The sequence below is a fragment of the Rhyacophila brunnea genome, unplaced genomic scaffold (assembly GCF_057557595.1).
Source record: "Rhyacophila brunnea isolate RB1 unplaced genomic scaffold, BYU_Rbru_1.0 scaffold_4, whole genome shotgun sequence".
NCBI classification, from domain to species: Eukaryota; Metazoa; Arthropoda; class Insecta; order Trichoptera; family Rhyacophilidae; genus Rhyacophila; species Rhyacophila brunnea.
The window spans coordinates 36291449-36312032 of NW_028233068.1; the positions used below are offsets into that span (position 1 = coordinate 36291449).

General features: G+C 31.7%; 1 protein-coding gene across 1 annotated transcript in view; it reads right to left on the minus strand.

Moving 5' to 3' along the window:
• The window catches only part of C15 (homeobox protein C15), a 94127-nt gene that overhangs the window by 24865 nt on the left and 48678 nt on the right, over nt 1-20584 (minus strand). The window lies entirely within an intron of this gene.

Below are 20584 nucleotides of genomic sequence, written 5' to 3' on the forward strand. Positions count from 1 at the left end.
AAACACAAAATACTTTCAACGAATTATTATTTTAAACCAACATATAAGTATACGTAAAACTTGAAAACTATTTATTGTAGTTTAATTCACTTATTTAGTACAGTATTAATATCATTATAACTTTGACACATTAGTCTAACATTGACTTTAATAATATAATAAATATTACAATTAATTACTATAAGTATAAATAGAAGACAAACAACGTAGATCAAAGTTAAACTTGTGGGTTAAGGTTACCCGAACTAACTAATTATTTCATATTTTAGTTATTTTATAAAATAAACACTTAGGTATAGTGCAGTCGCGCCCCAAGATTTTCCAACAGGGAGTGAAATTCATAAGTTATTCATAGCGCCGCACTGTGAGTGGATTGATATCCTGTAAAACTGTACCAACTTACACTTCTTAACTACGTTGCTTTTATTTATATTATATCATATGGTCATTATATTAAATCATTTACATATTATTATGCATTTTCAATAAAGACCGAATAGTAGGATTTTTTTATATTATAAGTTTCGTTCCTAATCTAAGCATGTTGACATAGAAGTTATACCTATGTCAAATATACCTATGTGCTTGCTTCTCACAAGAAAATAGTCATTAACCATTCGCCCAACTCATTCGATTAATTACACTGGAGCAAACATAATATATTGGAAAACATACATTCTTGCAGGCGCAGAATCAGACCCACCCGCATTCCACGACCATGATTTGTATATTAGGTACGGATATAAAATGAAACCATCGGAGCAAGCTAAAAAAAATATTTATATATTTATATGATAATAACATAATGCGATAGTTTTAATATCAAAAAAATCTTTTTGGTAGATATTATGTATCCAAAGAGGTATTCTAATTCTCGAACTGTATGAGATTACCGTATATTAAAGAATATATTGGGTAGATAGAAATTCAATATAACCTTTTTTATAGATGGAATTTTTAAATTTAAGTACAAAATGGCCTCAGGTCTGATTAAGTAGGCTACAAGTAACTTCGCATCGTGTGTTTATTTGAAGAGAACCTCACACCTCGGAAAATGTCGTCATTTTTTTTAATCTATTGAAATACATATCTTTCATTATATAGGTTAATGTTAAACATTTTATACTAGGCGATTACTTAAACTTAAAAGCCTACCTTCTTCAAAATATAAATATGAATAACTTAAAGACATTATTTCAAAGATAAAAACCATCTGTCTCTAAAAATTTAATTAAATTTGGGATTTATTTAGGTACATATAGATAAACTGTATCCAAGTCTATCGAATTTTCTACTAATACATGCAAATAGCTTTTTTATGACGCTCGATGGTGTTTGTCCTTGAGATCTTAGAACTGTCTACTTTCATTTATGAAATGACAAATACTTCTACTTTTCCGCATATTGTGTAATGGCTATGTTATTTTTGTAAAATAGGTATCTATTTTAATGCATGTTGTATATTTTTAGTGAAATTACTTTTAGAAGAAAGTTAAATATAATATTTTCTGTTCAATTAATTGTATTGGTAAAATACTGAATATTAAACAAAATCTAATTTCAAGTCCCGTAAATATGGTTGTAGGTACAAATACGCTTTACGATACACGATAGCTTTAGAACGTGAGTAATGATGTACATAATACATAATTATTAATATCAATATTGTATTTAGGTACCTACCTACAGTTTATATTAAGTATGTAACTGCTATTTACAATGTCAATGAAAACTGTAGCTCATGTTGGTGATTAACTCAATTCTATAACGGAATAAGTAAATTGAATCGATTGTACCTTTAGTTTAACCCCTAAGTGCCTAATAGGCCCAAAAATAGGTGCTGCGTAAGTGATGAAAAACCAAAACAGTCGTAAAACAGAACTAAATCACGGATAACACGAATGCATCAAACTGCACGCTCTCTCTGTTTTGGTAACGCAGAGTGCTTCTAAAACGTTAACACATTATATATAATTTGTTAAATATATATTCAAATTTATATATAAATATAATAGAAGATCGTTCATAAATATATAAGTACCTTTAATAAAATTAAACTGTTCGTCTATGACTTTAAAATATGTTCCTTGAGATCAACGTTTCGCCATGTCCATGATACCTTTGTACAATAGTTTTTTTTTGTCTCGTTTCGTTGTAATTCAAAAATTACTGAACCAATATTGATGGCACAGCTTATAGATAGATCCAAGAAGATAGAGATATATAGATAGATAACATTCCAGCAATGCATTAGCATCATTAGTATATTATAAAGTTATAAGATAGTATCATGAGAGCGGTGAGTTGATGTCCATGTAGAGAGGCGCGTGCCTAAATCCAACCATTGTATATTTCATTGATTTAAAAAAAATCAAGTCCGATAAGTCTATTTCATCGTTCTGTTTACTTCTAATATAGATAATAATAGTAAGTACACATCCTTTACAAGAAATATTTCTTAGTTATTTTCTCAATATAATTAAGTCTACGCTCTACTAGCTTCAAACACTCTTTCAGAAAACAATATGTGAATTTTCTAGACATGGTCTTCGAACCCGAAACCCATAGCTTAAAAAGCAGGGCATTATACTACTCGACTATGCCGGATGTTAAGTAGTCGCAACTACTAAATCACTTACCATGACCAAAATAATTATTCTACATCTTCCATGTTAAATAACGTGATAAAAATTACAATTTTCATAATAGAAGTGTACCTAATATATTAGCCTATTTATTATACCGCATTTTATCGCACCCATGTTGGCCTAGTTGGTAGAGCAACCGTCTTTGTATACATACAAAGCCGTACATTGTGGGTTCAAGCACGCGGCTAGTGAAAAAAATAATGTTGTTTCAATGTAACCAATGTTAAGAAAATTGCTGACAACAATTCCTCGTAAAGGATTCTTTCCTGTCTAGGAATGAACATACCAGATTTACTTAGATATGTATTTTAAATTGAATTGAATTTAATTCCAAGTGACATGTACCTATAATAAATCACTGTGCTGTAAAATTTTCAAGTTATATAAGAAAAATTGAAATAGACAAAACGATGCATGCATTATTCTTTGAAAGAGCTTTCAATTAAGGTAACATTAAGTTCTATTGTAGGTACAGCTACTTACTAGTAAGAGATAGTGACAGAATAACTCACAATAAGAAAAGTATTTATATTTTTTTATTTAAAAGATAAACTTACTATACCTACCGACTTTTAAAAAACTACAATTGCGCCGTTTCTGTATATTTTTAGGAAAACAGAAACCAACTATTTATACACATTTTAAAATAACCCAGTATAATTTTATTACTGTCAATTTAATTGAGAATCACTATGTTTCACTGCGTCAATCGGCCCTGATTCATTTTGAATAAGGTACACCACTAGCCAGTTTGGCAGCCTGAAATATTAATACGTATCCAATATGCGGACAGGGGAAGGCAGCGGCAAGTAGGTACTGTCGAATAGCATCGGACTATCGCGTGGAGGGTGAGGGAGGGGCAGAGAAGCGTAGAGGCCTGACTACGACTGCCACGGCAGTAAAAACACACAGTGGTCGGCGTAGAAGGCTGTTGCTCACTAGATTTTTTTTTAAATATGCATTACAATTTCTCCACTATAAGACTAAAAAAGTTTTCAAAATGAATCTTACTAAAAAGGTACAAATAATCGGGTCTAGGACGATTTGGCACCGGACAACTGGACGCCACGGAATTCGAAAATAAATAGACGTTAGGTACTTATATTCAATATTATAATTTATATTTCAATGATTATATTATGATTTAATAGTTGGTGAGAATGTAAATATGCAGACGTAAACAATGATTTAATCGTGCATATATTATGTGTAAGTTCCAACGAAAAAAGAGTTTTTTATTTTATATAAAGCTTTAGGCATGGTAATTCTCAATCCGCGATAAAGAATACATTATGTTAAGAGTAAAATGAATTCAAACTACTAAGTAGTAGATATAAACTGATGAAAATACCTCGTCTACACGTGTCTACGACAGTGCGGCGTCCAATTATCCGGAGGCCAGTCGTCCCATTCCCAAATAATCAGAAAATTTGAATTCATTGCACTGATGCACGATTGCAATGATATATATTTTTCACCAGTTGATGACCTCTAATGCTACTTTTATCTACCACGATATTAGTTAGTTGATGATTGTAATTAATGCCACCTATATATCTCAGATTAGTAACTAGCTTCAAAGTGAAAAAGTTCAAATAGATTTAACATATTGATGTGTGAGTAAGTAAGTCATAAGTACGTTGGTTGGAGGCGGCACATTCTAAAGGGGCAGAAATTTTAATTATATATACCTACAACCTTTCAGTAGTAGATTCCATGGAGTCTTAAAAAATATTTATCAGTTTTTTTATTGCATATTTAAGATAGCAAAATGATGAAGTTTTCTTGAAATATATATTAAAATTGAAACTAAAAATAGTAACATTTTCAGAATTGTCACTTCACTGGGAAGCTGTATATAGTTTGAATACAAGATTTGAAAAACTGGACGTTTACTCATGTCACTAATTAGTACCTATTGTTTTAGTTTAAATCGTTGTGAAAAAAATATACAATAAGGGTGCGGGTCATGAAAAATGTTTTAAAACCTCTAGAATCTAAGCTAAGATATATCTTTGTTCATTGACTGTAATGCGCAGGTCAAATCCAGATTAAGATACATTTAAATAATAATAAAATATGAAATAATATTAAAAAAATCATTGTTTCATCGTCATAGTATTATTATAATTCAACAATGTCACAACTTTGTGTCATATTTAGTCAAGTTAGTAAAATAACTATTATTTGACAGTATATCAATCCATATTTTGACAAATATTTTAATTGTATAAACTGGATTATTTGTTAGGTTAACCTAACCAAACCTAACCTAACCTAACCTAACCCAACCTAAACTAACCCAAACTAACAAATAATCCAGTATATCGGGTATTTTCAAAATGTGTTTTCCGCTGTATTCCTGATAACCGAACAGTACCAAAAATCATTATTTATAAAAAAAAAAACTATAATTTACAAGACACAGGATTAGACCCGCTGCGTACAGATCCAAAAATGATCATATTGTCTTACATCCATCGCCAGTCGACGCATGTTTTAAAAACAAAAAATCTTTTTTTTTTAACTTCCGCTTTGGTAGATAATGAGAAAGAACCCTTATAATTTGAGGGTAGAAGAGAAAATAAAACAGGCAACTTGGTCGTTTTTACGAGGTGGGAAACTTTACTTTTCTATTAAGTACATTTTAAGCTCACTTATGGAATGGCCCAAAACGCAGTAGACTTTTTGACTTTTCAGTTAGTTTTGAGATTTAAAAAATTAATTCATTATGATTATTGAAATGCCTTTAAAACTAACTTTATAACACATATCGTAAAAATATTTTATGATAATTATTACTATTTTCTCGGTGTTTATACAATGTAATAATCATTACACGGCAAAAAGATAACCAATACGATTTATTTTGTCAGAATACTTTGACCGGATATTCGTGCATAAACACATCGTCTGAAGTCATCGTCGGAAACCCTGGTATTACAAAACAGGTTATTATGTATTATTTATCATACTTATACTGATTTTTTTTACATATTTCCATACTTTAACACCAGGGTTTTTTTAATATTATACCATTGCAAAAATAAATCAAGCTAATCCGCATAAAAATAGTTTTATAAGAATCTGCACTATAATGATATAGTGCAATAAAGGAGTACCTAATTTTCAAACACGGTGTCAGTATAAATATATAACAGGTGATTGATGTTTTTGAATAGAATGGCCGCGCGCTGTTGGAAAGTGATTAATTATGTAAAAGTTTTCAGCGACGTTTACCCTCCCCCTCTGCTCGAATTCGCCGACTTCCCCTCAAAAGTTTTCACACTTTCAATGCTACTAAGTAGAGACATGGCTTGCGTTACTACATGAATTTATACCTAGCTCTACTTAATGCTGTCAAATGGTTTCTATAAATTTATAAACTTTGACTTTCGGTCGCTTATTATAATGTTGTTATAATATATAGACACAGTAAGTCGACATGTAATATTATGTATATTTTCTAACATTGAGTTTGTTGTTACAGCTTTAAATTCAAATTATTCCTAAACACATCATATTATTAACTTTACTTCTCATTTAATTTTAGTTAAGTTCGATTTTTAAATTCCAATAAAAAAAAAAATTTCCTTTTTATAATGATTTTACTCATTAAATAGCTATTATAACTGTGGCAATTAACGATAATCGATAGTCCGTCTTTACAAAACCATCATAATACCACCTGTGTCATATACCTACGTCAAAAGCTTGGACGGTAAAGCTCTGTGTGAGCATCATTGGTTTGAGCATTAAAATTTTCAAATGATTTTATACATACGTCCATGGCCCCTACATCTTGAAGCGGGCCCCCCTACCTATCGCTATGGTTAAAGGCAGTCTGACGGTCTCCAGTGTTGTTTTTCAAATGGTGTTCGAGGTCAAATAAAATTCAGTGTAATTTAGCGATTTTTTTAACACATCGAATTATGGAGATGTCGAGTAGATATCACTCAACACGTCACAACAATCATATATTTTAAAATGGTAATAACTCTGAAGTAAAATAGCGCCTTTTTTTGCTATTAGAGCAAATTAAAGATGTGTATTTATCTCATTTATCTGGTCGACCCGTCACGCCCGTGGGCCCCTAGGCTAGAGCCCTGTCAGCCCCCCTCCTTGTGGGGACCATGCATTCGTCCACCCAATCTGCAAGGATAATAATATCTGACGGTTTCAGCACGAATTTATAACCTCTTTTACTTCAGGTAAATGAAATATCAGGACCTCATCACTGAAGATCGTGATCCAGATGATTAGGCTATCGATTGGCAATTAACATTCTCAACGGCCTGTCCCCTTTTTTCTTACGACTCTACGATACACAAAGCATATAATTATACAGACCAGGTCTTCATCACTATATACACAAAGTGCGAGTGTCTGAGTATTGGGAATTTACTTGAAAAACTACAGGATCTAAGGTTGAAATGACGAATATAAGTAGTAGGTAGGGTAAATGCGGAAGTCAGCGGCACCTGCTAGATTCTGTAAATCTCCTCCACCATAACATTTTTTTGTGCGTGCCTCGTGCAAAGGGTTAACGATTGACAAAGGAATGCAGAGAATCGACCAGAGTGGTAGAGTTTCACCTTGTAATGACTTTTCATAAAATAATATGAATTGACTGCAATCTCGTCACGTGTTGCTTGATATTTTATTACCACGTTTTTATTAGCTCGTATTCTTGTTTTTCCAGAACTAATTTTTTCTTGTGTGTCCAGTACATATTTTTTCTTGTTTGTCCAAGATTTGTATTGGATGATTGAAGATTTTTAACTAACTTCCCGAGTAGCTAGATATTTAAAACTTTTATAATATATCAGAACACGACGACAGTGCATTCTTTTAATACTTTTAGCCATTTTGAAGCAGAATTGAATTCATTTTCAGTTAATTCTATTTTGTATGGAAAGTTGGTTGCTAAGTGGGTCCTAGCAACTAAATTATTAACATATACGTGCGTTACTATGGAAATCAATATGAAATGTCAAAATGACTTTCTGTATTCTATATTTTTATTCAGTATTTCTATCAAGTACAATAAAAAGTTTTTATTAATACATAGAGTTGCCAAGTTTATATGATTCAACAGAAAATTTAAAAACGTGGTACTATATAAAAAGTTCTTTTTATCTTGTAATTATTTTAAGGATACTTTCAATAAAGTATTTGTGAATGAACGGGTTCATGCATTAATGGTAGCTTTCAGTGATGTTGATGTCAACCGAAACCCAGCCATAGCAATGAAGATATCTGGAATACACAATGTCAGTGTTTGCTTTATCTTGAAAGCATTGTCGCTATTGTATTCCCATTTGAAACACAAGCTATTTGTACGTTTCAGTCACCTTTAAACCAAACCGCATTGAAACAAATTTAAAATAAACAAATAATTTACAATTTTAAAAATTGTACCTATTCTCCGTTAAACGAAAAGTTTCTATTTTTTGTAAACTTATAAGTAGGTATCCAGTGGCGAAGAGTGGAGGTAGATTATTAAAATCCGACATAAATAGTGCACACTAAACTTTGTCAGTCAAACGAATTTATTTTCATTGCACTAATGCTACAATATATAGATAGTGTTTGTTAGTTTTCAAAATTCAATTAAACCCTGCCTAATCCAAGCCATAGTAGATAACAGTCAACAAATATTCATTTATCTATAAAATATCATGCCTTTAAACCAGACATAATTTTAGATATTTTATAGTCAGAATAATATATTTTTTTTTTTGGTTTGCTTAGGCAGAGCTTAATGCATTTAAAAAAAAAACTAACCAGCACCATCTGTAATAATATGTACAAATAAGTATGATTTAAAAAGTGTGCACTTTTTTTGTCGGATCGCCCATTATGATTTGGTTTAGGCAGGGTTTAATTACATTTTAAAAACTAACCAGCACCTCTGCAAATTATATGCTCAGTTGAAGGAAAACAAATAAGTATGACTGACAAAGTTTAGTGAGCACTATTTACATCAAATCTTAACAGCCTACCTTCACCCTTCGCCACTGAGGTGTACATTAAATATATTTGTTATCTTTCTCATCTCTCGATCTCTCCATAATGCTATAACTAATAATAATAATATACACAATGTTACTTCTTGTTTGGTTTATCTTAACAATAAATTAATAAGATTTTTTTTTTGAATAAGTGTGACATCGTTTGCTTCCGTTGTATGAGCCATCTGTCTAATAATATTAAATTATTCTCTTCATTTATAACTAAAAATATCTCATAAATCTTCGAATATTGAAAGATTACAGCTTCTTTAAAAACGTTTCCCAGGTAACGCAGCCATCTTGATGTATGTGTAAAAGTCGTTAAGTGACACTTAACGATAACCTTTTACGAATATAACTGTCAAATATTCATGAAGAATAATAATCTACTAATGGTGACAGTAATGAATATTAATGTCAGAAATATCAATATTATACAATACTTGTGACTTTTGAATAATTTCGTTTGGTAATTGAGTTGCACTTAGGTACTGAATAAATTTCCATTTGAAAGACAGTGTTAATCTTATAATTTCATTTTTTTGGTGTTACTAATTTACTGAAATCTTGTGTCATAAACTAATATACGATTTTTAAAACCATGTTATTTGAACATATATTATATATTTTAATCAAAGATGGAATTATCAAACGGTATTCAACAATGAATTTAATAATATCTCTACAAGTTATATAAATATAAATAATTATCCATATTATCTTTATAAGGAATCATGTTTATTTCGTACTGTGAAATACATGTGCTCCGCCTGAAACAAACATAATATGGTTACAAAACATTTGATTATAATTACCGTTTTTTTCTGTAATTTCCTGTAAATAGATATGAGCAGTCGAGAATTTAATATGGCGTCCCTTTCTAAATACGGAAATTTCAATACCGATTCGATGTCTCACATAAAAACATACACGTCATAAGTGTATTGTCTATATTCTATACTAACCCATAAAGTCCTTTAGTATACCTAAATAATCTAAATAAGAATAAATTTGAATGTCAAAATGTAAAAAATCTGCATTTAAACATTAAAATTCATTCTTCTTGAGTCTTACTTACTATATTATATAGGGTACCATCAGAATATTCAGTAGAATAATTAATTCCAAATACGTCGAAAAAGAACTAAAACTTATGACTAAATTCAGCACACGCGTATTGCATATTCAGCAAACTTCAGACTATTATCGTCTGCATCTGTGAAAAAACCGTACAACCGTATTAAAATCCTAGATTACGTTTAAATTCGCTCAAACAGTAAATTTCATATTAAATTTACTTACGGATAGCTGATATTGACGTGATAAACTATGAACCTTGCATTAGTTACAAATGGATGTTGTTTATTGATTATCGCATAATTCGCATACATTGACCACTTCAAATGCCAAACATATTCGACTTTGAACTAGGTATAGCATTAACATTACAATTCTAACGTAATGTACCTGGGTACCTAGCTACTGCATGTGAAAATGTACAAAGATCGGCATCTAAACACACTGAACCATCATTGTTTTGAACATTTTAATGAATAAACACAAAAATTAATGTACTTATATCGACGTGGTGTAATATCAAAAGACCGCAGAACATAGCAGAGATACACGAAAATTTATAATCGATATTACGGATGTACCAAATCAACAACACAAAAATGTTGACGATCGCCATTAAATTTTATACTTAATATTACAAAATTTATAAAACCCCCTCTAGTTATAATCCAAACTCTTTTATTATTCCACAGTTTGCGTGATTACTGCTGATAAACGATTTCACAGTAGGTACTATTTCATATTCAAATATAATATTAATATTACGTCTTCATACAAGGCAAGGCATCTATCTATCTATAACCAGTTGGCATTAAGAAGTAGTAGAGAATAAAGCCTGTAGCATACCATTAAATCTCATAATATTAATGGTCTAAAAGGAGGCAAGTCACACTTTTTTTATAAATTGATGTTAAAATTGAGTTGGGCGGTTATTAATAGACTTGGTAATACGATGTTACTTTTGTATCTCGAAATTTACTTGTTAGTTAATGCAAGATACTTCATATTTCACTTAAGTTTCAACATCCACCTAGTTATATTATTATGTAGGTGTTAGATTTATAGAAATATATTACACACAGGTCAGTGATGTATCTAATCATTGATAAGGCCAATAGTAATTGATTTTTCATAATACGAGGGTGGGTCAATAAGTCCTTAGAAAAGCCAACAGGTGGCGCGACTAGTACTGTAAGCGGTTTGTTTTCATGCAGCGGCACTACCGATTCAGTATGCTGCGAAGTTTCAATCAGATTGGTCGGGTTGTTGTGTGTTTCTCGTACATTTTAAAAAAAAATTTGCTTGTTTACAAAAAATGGAGAAAATTGAGTTTAGAGCTGTTATTAAACATCTTAATATAAAAGGGTTAACAGCAAAGGAAATAAAAAATGAGTTGGATTTAGTTCACGGCATATCTGCTCCTTCACTTGCAACTATTTATAACTGGTTAAATGAATTTAAACGTGGTCGTACATCAACAAAGGATGAACCACGCTCAGGACGTCCTGTAGAGGTGACTACACCAGAAATGATCAATAAAATCCACGATATGGTGTTAAGTGACCGAAGATTAAAGTTGAGTGAGATAATTGAGGTTACAGGGATCTCAAAAGGTAGCGTCATTTCTATTTTACATGACAAATTGGGCATGAAAAAAATTTCTGCAAGATGGGTGCCGCGTTTGCTCACAGTCGACAATAAACGCAATAGGGTGGTGGCCTCTAAAGCCCTGTTGTCGCTCATACAACGCAATCGGGATGAATTTTTTCGTCGCTTTGTGACTGTAGATGAAACATGGATACACCACTATACTCCCGAGACGAAAGAACAGTCAAAGCAGTGAATTGCGAAAGGCGAACCATGTCCAAAGAAGGCGAAAACCGTAAAATCAGCTGGTAAGGTTATGGCTACTGTATTTTGGGATGCACGTGGAATTATTTTCGTTGACTATTTGGAAAAAGGAAAAACAATAACAGGGGATTATTATGCATCTTTATTGGACCAGCTAAAAAACAAAATTGAAGAAAAACGGCCTCATTTAAACAGGAAAAAAAACCTCTTTCATCAGGACAATGCCCGTGTTCACACATGTTTACGATCAATGGCTAAAATTTAAGAATTGAAGTTCGAATTGGTCGACCACCCACCGTATTCGCCAGATTTAGCCCCCCCCAGTGACTTTTTCCTTTTCCCAAACTTAAAAAAATGGCTAAGTGGACAACGTTTTTTTTCAAATGAAGAAGTCATCGATCGGACAAATGCTTATTTTGAGGACCTTCCGAAAACTTATTTTTCTGACGGTTTAAAAAAAATTGAGAAACGTCTAACCAAGTTTATTGAGCTCCAAGGAGATTATGTTGAGAAATAAAAAAAAATACAAAAATAAAAACTGTTTTAATGCTTTTTTCTAAGGAATTATTGACCCACCCTCGTAGAATTCGTTGTCTTCGTTTACCTAAAAAAATATTTTCTTTCATTTCGAAATTAATAACTAAGTGCATATGCTGATCATGTAAGTATTCAATTAATCAAGTCATAAATATTGTAGCTAAAAAATATCGATTGTTTTACTGAATAATAACATCATATTGTTGATAAAATAATAAGGGTCTTAGATTAATTCCCTGATATAATTAAAATATATCATCGCCAGAGTGGCGGTCGATAAAGTAGTTATTCATTCTAATCGAATGAAATCTCGATTCTTGATTTTAATTTAACTGTTTCCAATATTTCACATTCATTGCAGTCATGCCAGTAATTTAATATATATTTAAATGTTCGCAGCGTCTGTAATAAAATGCCGAGCGGATTATTTCTTATCTTAACCATTTACGTAAAGCAGTAAACATTAAACGTATAAAACAATAATTATTGCACAGTTTTTGTGTCTATTATTATTCGACGACAAAGTCATTATTTTTAGGCTTGTTTAAAACAACACTTTTTCCATAAATGAAATATAATCGTAAAGTGGAACGCGGATTGTTCACGTAATGGCTGTTTCCTCGACTCTCGAATAATACGTAATTACTTTTACGGTTTCTATAGGATTAATACAAACAAATTTAACTTTATCTCGATAATCCGTTTCAATTCTTACCTATAAATAGTGCAGGCTATTACATTGTTTTATACAATTTTCAATCTACAGGGCACAGCAGTGAATCGAGCTGTTATGAACACGCAATCATATTAATTAACATTGATTACAATTAATACTGATATAACAGAAATATATATTATATTAAGTATATAAATATTTATTAGAAAATTCTTGAAATTTGAGTGAAAAATTGGTACCTACATAACGCCATTTCATTAAGTTCACAAAAGCCCAGGCCGTTACCCCATTTCCGTTTTATTGTAAAGATAATTGGAAAATCACAAGTAATAATATATCATATAGATTTTTCTAGCTTCGTCAGATGCTATTTAGATATTATATTCCATCGGCTTTAGTATTATATAATATGTGTGGTATAAAAAATTATCCCATATATTTGGATTCAAATTTAAATTGATTCAAAATCAATAAACTCTACGTATCATGTGAGACAACATAATAATATGATGTATATTTTTCATAAAGCCATTTCTAGTGTATTATTTTTAATGTATATAATAGCAATGTGCATGTTTTTCAATTGGATGTAATAGTTATTTCTATATGAAACTATTTTTTCGATTTTTTTGCACATTTATTCAGAATTTTTACGTAGGTACTTACTGTATAAAATAGGTTGTGTTTGCATTACTCTTCTGCAACATCTTCTTGGCTACGCTTCTAGGCGCTGTTGTCGACTAAATGGGAGGAGCTTGTTAGTTTATAATGGAAAAATGGGAGGAGCATGTTAGTTCACAGTTTTAACACGTACCCAAGAAGATGTTGCTGATGAGTAGTTTGATGCATTTTACAAACGTAGCGAGAAAAAATAATTTGTAATCCCAAAAATGATTAAATATAATATATCTATCAACATTAAGTATAACTAATTAGCTTGGACGATAATTAAGTACGCGTCACTCGAATATCATATTAAGACGGTACTTCAGTGAAACGGCAAATAATTTTCAACTATAGGTGCGACGAAATTTCGGACTGAGTGTCAATCGGAGAGCGAAAGTCGAGCTGTGAACACTTCAATTTGTTTTGTGATGGTGACGGGGGACATAAAACTATTAAATATATACTATATTCACCCCCAAAATGTAATACAGTGTACCTACAAGTACATACAATAAAAAATAACCTATATAAACTGTTCTGTCTATCAATCAATTATGTACCCACATATTAAAATCTTTAACTTAATAGTTGAACAACTACAAATGGTAACCACTTAAATGAATAAACAACTACAAATATGACAAAATGGGAAAATAACATATTTGGTAACAAATCATGCCATATTTTTGTAATATTTACAAAAATCTTTATAAACTGTCATTTTAATAAACGAGAACAAAGATTAAAGAAGAAATGTTGTTTTTATAACAAAAAATAAGTCAAACAATTATTAAAAAATAATTTAAACTCTTAATTAAATATTGTAAATATGGTCAAATTATTTTATTGTTAACATAAAGTACTTACTTACCACAGAAAACGGTCAATGTGTTAATTTTCAATAAAATTTGGTAAATATTTTAACGTTTTTATGGGAAATATTAAGATGGTATCAAAAACGCCAGTTTTACCTACATTTGCCAGATGCGATGTTTGCAAGCTAAATGCTTATTAAAAAAATGCTTTAAGCGAGAAAATTCTCAAACTGGCAACACGGCTATAATATTAGATCTTAGATTTGCCACGTAAAAGTGTGCCCTGGATAACGGTGACAACCCAAATACCACAAATAATTAAAATTGAAATCGTTTGAAGTAACCCTGTATTATGAAGAGCGGTAACTGTCTCATTGCAATTGAATACCGTGGAAAAGTTTACGTAGTCGCGATGATTTACGGTAATTTACGTCAATTACGTTGTAAAACTTTAAAAAGAAAACGTGATACAATCAAATATAATTGCAACGCTCATTTCAATATGAATACATAAAACATTCACGTGTTTAAATGTACTACGTGGTTTATCTAAATGTTAAATGTCTACTTACGCCCATCTTACTTACATTAAAAATCGCTATTCACAATGAATGGTGGTTATTTTATTACAATGTATATTCATATTGTTTACATAATGCCTTTACATAAAATCACACACACGACATACCTACAACATAACTATAAGTTTAACTAATCATAAACATGAAACAATGTGCCTACCTAAATAAACATTATAAAAAAATACAAGCCCACACACTATCAATTAAAGAATTTAAAAGGTTGCGGATTGCGCCTCAAGATGACACTAGCCAGCGTTGGTAGTGGCAACGTCCGTTTTATATCGGTTATTCATGATATTATATTATTGTTTTAAACCTGATAAAATATATGGGGATTGGTTGTTAGCTAAACACTCACCCCATTCAGTTATAATTATAATAATTTGACCCATCCCTAAGATTTGAACTCACAAGCCACCAATTAGAACCCGAGATTATCAATTTTATGACAGTAAGTATACTCGGAATAGGAAAGAAAATGCCGATTCTTTATGTAGTATTAGTAAATTGAAAATGAAAAACCTCTAATTTTACATTTAATAGATCAATTTTCCCCAAACTGTAGTAGGTACCTACCTACACGTAACCACAGTGGTAGGTACAATGAGAGATTTGAAGTCACATGTCATTGTAGATGCATTTTTTTGAAATCATCGTAACATAAAAAATCCCTTACGTCTGAATCTAACTAAAGTTGATAATTTTTGATTAATAGGTTAAAAATAAAGCTCTCAAATCTGATTCAAAAAAGATAATTTTCGATCCGCAATTTAAAGGACCCAAAATAAAATATGTTGTCAAAAGTGCACTACCTACGCTCTTAAATTACCTGTCTCTAAAGTCTAAAGGAAAATTGGGGAAACGATTCTATAAACACACATATAGATTAATTTAAAACATTCCTACTCCATAAGTACGTAGGTACCTACGGATTTCAATATTGACATAAAATTACATGTGCACGAGTGGATTAAAATTGAAGAATATGTACCTACTTACAAACCCTTCATTCGGAATTTTATTGACAACAAGAACTATTTAAAAAAAAAAAATCACGGTTATTGGCCGGGAGACTGCCGCACCAAGTGGCTAGTTTTTTTCATCGCGTTATAAGCAATATCGTCTTTTGTCGTGTGTTTTTTTTGTGTCGCCGGCGGGCGCAATCTTAGGCGGGCGCAAAACACAGATTGTCCATTAAAAGCGCTGTCCCAACAACGCGAGATAACGGAGTGGCTCTTTAGCGAATGCGCCTGCGCAGTTCACACTCCCCACAGGTAATTTCATTCATTAAAATACCAAAAATATATATCCTCTTTTAACAATGACATATCACTACAATTCCGTTTACGCAGTTCAAATCAAGTAGGTAAGCGGTTTCCTACTTTGATTATTCTGCAAAATTTAATAGTGCGGCGTCTCTATAATTCACCGAAATCAAACCTTATTTTCCACGCAACATAAATTGTGGACTTCTCATTAAACTACGTACCTATCCAAGTCAAAATTCGCAGTTTCTCAGAATAAGCAACTGAATCACGATCAATTTAAAGACAGTAACCATCCGTTGATGGAATTAAAAACTATTCTCAGTAATCATGTGTAGCTTGCTATCTAAAAGATGAGAGAACATATTGCCTACATATTATATCAATTAAAAATATGTATATCGGTGCAAATTTCATGTATTTTATATGTATCAATGCATAATATGGATCAATACGTATCTAATCTTCAACGCTTGTGGTAAATGTCTCACTACGGGGGAGTCAGGCGTAATTCTGTAATTCTTGTTACAGAATGTTACAATTAACACAATCGCTGCGTGCCATTTAATTAATTTTTAATTACCACATTTAAATAACATGCTACTTGCATCTAATGGCCATTTAACGGGGACACGGCAGCCGTGTTGTCCGCGTCCAATGAGTTTTAAATGAGAAAACAGATTGGCACACCAATACTACGGTGTGTCGAAAGGATCTGAAGAACAGTTTTTAAATTAATATTCAACCATATTTATTCAATTATATTGTTATAAAAACAACCTTACCAATGATTGAACTGAAGATACTCAAGGCTCATGAACTCTGCAGGATTGTTTCAAGTAATATTGCAATACAATTAAAATTATTGACAGTGATAATAATAACAAACGCAATAAGAGATATTGTACGGGTATATAGGTATTCTTTTGTTTATGTGTATGTTGTGCTCATCCACAAATAAACATAAAAATCAATAATTCACGTGATTTTTAATATCAACTAAAATTACATGAGTAAAATTAATGCGTTATCGTTGCGTCGAATTCGAATATGTGAGGTCGGCAACACAATAAACGGATCTCTCAACAGCTTTCTCTGTCTGAATTCTGAATTAGTATTTTCTGTACACGCACAATAAACAATTGATGGTGAGCTTGGACGGGTCTTAATTCGAACAGATTAACACGTCACGTTAAAAAGGTTGCGCAGACGGTCTTTCGATTCATTCGGAAAGAATTCGAGTATTGATTTATCGACCGGCTAAATACATTGTCACAACACTAACCAGAATAGCGCTAATCGAAGTTTTATCTCTCTACGCTTCGACGGCTCTTATTGTTTTCGAGCCTTTTTTATTTGAATGCCAATACCTACAAAAGACGTTGGATCGTTAGCATTGTTATTAATAATTTCAAATGGCAAGCATTCATTGGCTAGCATTCATTGACTGGCAATATAAAAATAAATTATGCAATCGTGTTCCGATAGTAATAGGTAATTTGTTTTTTTAAGGGTAAGTATATAATATTAATAAAAATGCAAAGACCAACTCATAATAGTATAGGTATCACGTGTTTCTAGCTAGAACTAACATCTAAGATGCATATATTCAGAGATATAGAAAGAGGGAGAAAAAATATTAACAATATAGTACAATACTACTACGAAATCTTCAACAAAAAAATTCTTAAAGAACATGTCTATTTTCATCATCATCATCATCATCAGCCTGAGTCTATCCACTGCTGGATGAAGGCCTCTTCAAGCTGCTTCCGCTTCTATCGGACCTGTGCATTGCGTTTCCACGTACTTCCGAAGAACTTTATCATTTCATCGATCCAGCGGTCTCTAGGTCTACCTTGCGGAAGTTTTGTACCTCTTGGATACCACTGGATGAATTCGTCCAACAATTGTATCTTCTTCTAGCAATGTGTCCAGCCCATCTCCATTTGAGGCTTTTAATGAACTCTATCACATCGCAAACCCTTGTCTGCTTCCTTATCCACTCATTCCTCTTTTTGTCCTTTCGCGTTATGCCCAACATGCACCTCTCCATACCGCGTTGTGCTACTCTAAGTTTCTGGATCTCTCTTTTACTTGGGGTCCATGTTTCACACGCATATGTGATTACGGAAAGCACACACTGGTTGAACACGTTGCGCTTTAGGCACAGTAGAAGGTCACTTCTGAAGACATTATTCAAGCGGCAAAAAGCACTCCAGCCTAGCTTTACTGGGCGAACAATTTCATCAAATATACATCCATCTATAGACACGTCTTGTTGTCCCAGATAGATGTAGTTTTTCACCTGTTCGAGCTGAGTGCCATTGATGAGGATCTCTTTTTGGCCCGCAAAGCAATGTCTATATTATGTTATTTCAAATAAATCTAAGTGTCATGTATTAAATGTCCAGAAGTAATTAATTTTAATGTTGAATGATATTTTTGGAATCAAAAAAATATAACTAGGTACATCATCTGAAGATTTTTTTACTACCAAATGATTTATTTGGTCAAATTCGCTTCAGTGTTCATATTAAGAAAAAATATGCGACAACAATAACATGTTTTGTCTCTACATTTTCCATAATGATGATTGAACGATGCAGTAGGTACTCTATCTAATACTTTTCGTGATGCCATAATAACTGTACTTAACAGTATGATTTTATTTTAATTATAGGTACATACCTAGTAGTAAATGCCTACTTATAATTACTGAAATTCATATCAGTACCAAACCGTGTGTATATATTTTAACGTAAGTATACCATTTACTACAGTAGTCAACATTAATAATTTTAAATTAATTCCACACGTAAAGTATCAAAACGTGTCATAAATTCACTTGAAATCATGACATTCTTGCCTGACAAGTATATAATAAATATATAGTGCCTACGTATATATGGAAAAGCCGAGTCTGAGGTTGTATCTACCAATCACGCACAATATGGACGGACAAAGTCTAATTTGATTCGACTAATATGATAATGTTTAATAAAAGCTCAAAGCTCACTACAAGTTTTCCATATTATTAGCTCGTTGGTCAGAAACTCACGTTCAATGTATGGCTGTGTAACCACTCTGTACAATTTTGTATAACCTGCATGTCTCATCATATTATTAATCCACATTTTACTACGATAAGTAATGATAGTGAGCTAGTCAGATGTAGGTATTGATTAAAAATATTATAATCATTTTAATTTATTTAAAAATTTGTATACATGAGAACTAGATATTATTGAGCATTACAAACACTAGTGTTTCAATTTTATTAGATTCAATGAAAATATTAATTTTATATTGATTGACATTATTATCACGATCATTATGACTTGATACTTACAAGCACTTACCAGATTTCTTATAAATAATCTGTCTGTCTTTTCCTTATATTCCGGTGGTTTTAATTACATATTTTTTAAATGTTTTATTTAGATATGAATTTGATCTCAATGATATACGGTCGTCTGTTTCTAATACAACATCTTACGATGAACTATGATTCGGCCAACTGCATAAATACCAATTTCGACTTGGTTATCAAATTGTTAGAGCTTTTTGAAAAGGTAATCTACCTATTGGTAGGTAGGTATATGTAAAATAAAAGATATTTTGGATATATGTTACGCCGAATGTGCGAAATTGAGTATTACCTGAAATGGGCAAAATTTTGCCTAAATCATGAAAAATGCAAGCCCGTTGCCTTATTCATGAATTAGACAAAATATCTGGCGAGTGCGTAAATCCTTGGCATTGGACAAATTAGATAGTAGCGATACGGTGGTATTTTTTGCAACTAAACTAAATGTGTCAAATGCGCACGCATTGGTCAAAATGTACATATATTATCTATGGTCAAAATAGATGATCGCGCTCCGGTGGTGTTTTTTGCAACTAATCAAACTAACCAAATGTGTCAAATGTCATTGATTATAATATAAAAATATACCAATCAATAACTACAATGACGTTCATATCCATTTACTACGCGCAAAAAAAAATCTAGAACTATAATATGATAACGGAAGAATTGTATTGAAAGATATTTTCGCGATTTGATTCTTGCTTGGGTATCAATCGTGCAATGGTCGATTGTATGTTTGTGATACTTTGTTGACACTTGTTAGCTAACCTCAAAATGGACATTCAGTTGAATAATTTAATTCAGAATTACAAAACCTAACCTAACCTAATAATAATAATATTATATTATGTCCAATTATAACTAATAAAACCATCCGTATTAATTTTACTTTTTCTTCTGTCATGTTGACAGTTCAAGAATTCCATACCCTGGCGAATTCATGTACTCAGCAGAAAATTTACCTAATTCATGAATAAGGCAACAGGCTTGACTATTACATGAATTAGCCAAAATTTAGCCCATTTCATGTAATAGTCAATTTCGCACATTCGGCGTAACATATATATACCTATAGGTAGAG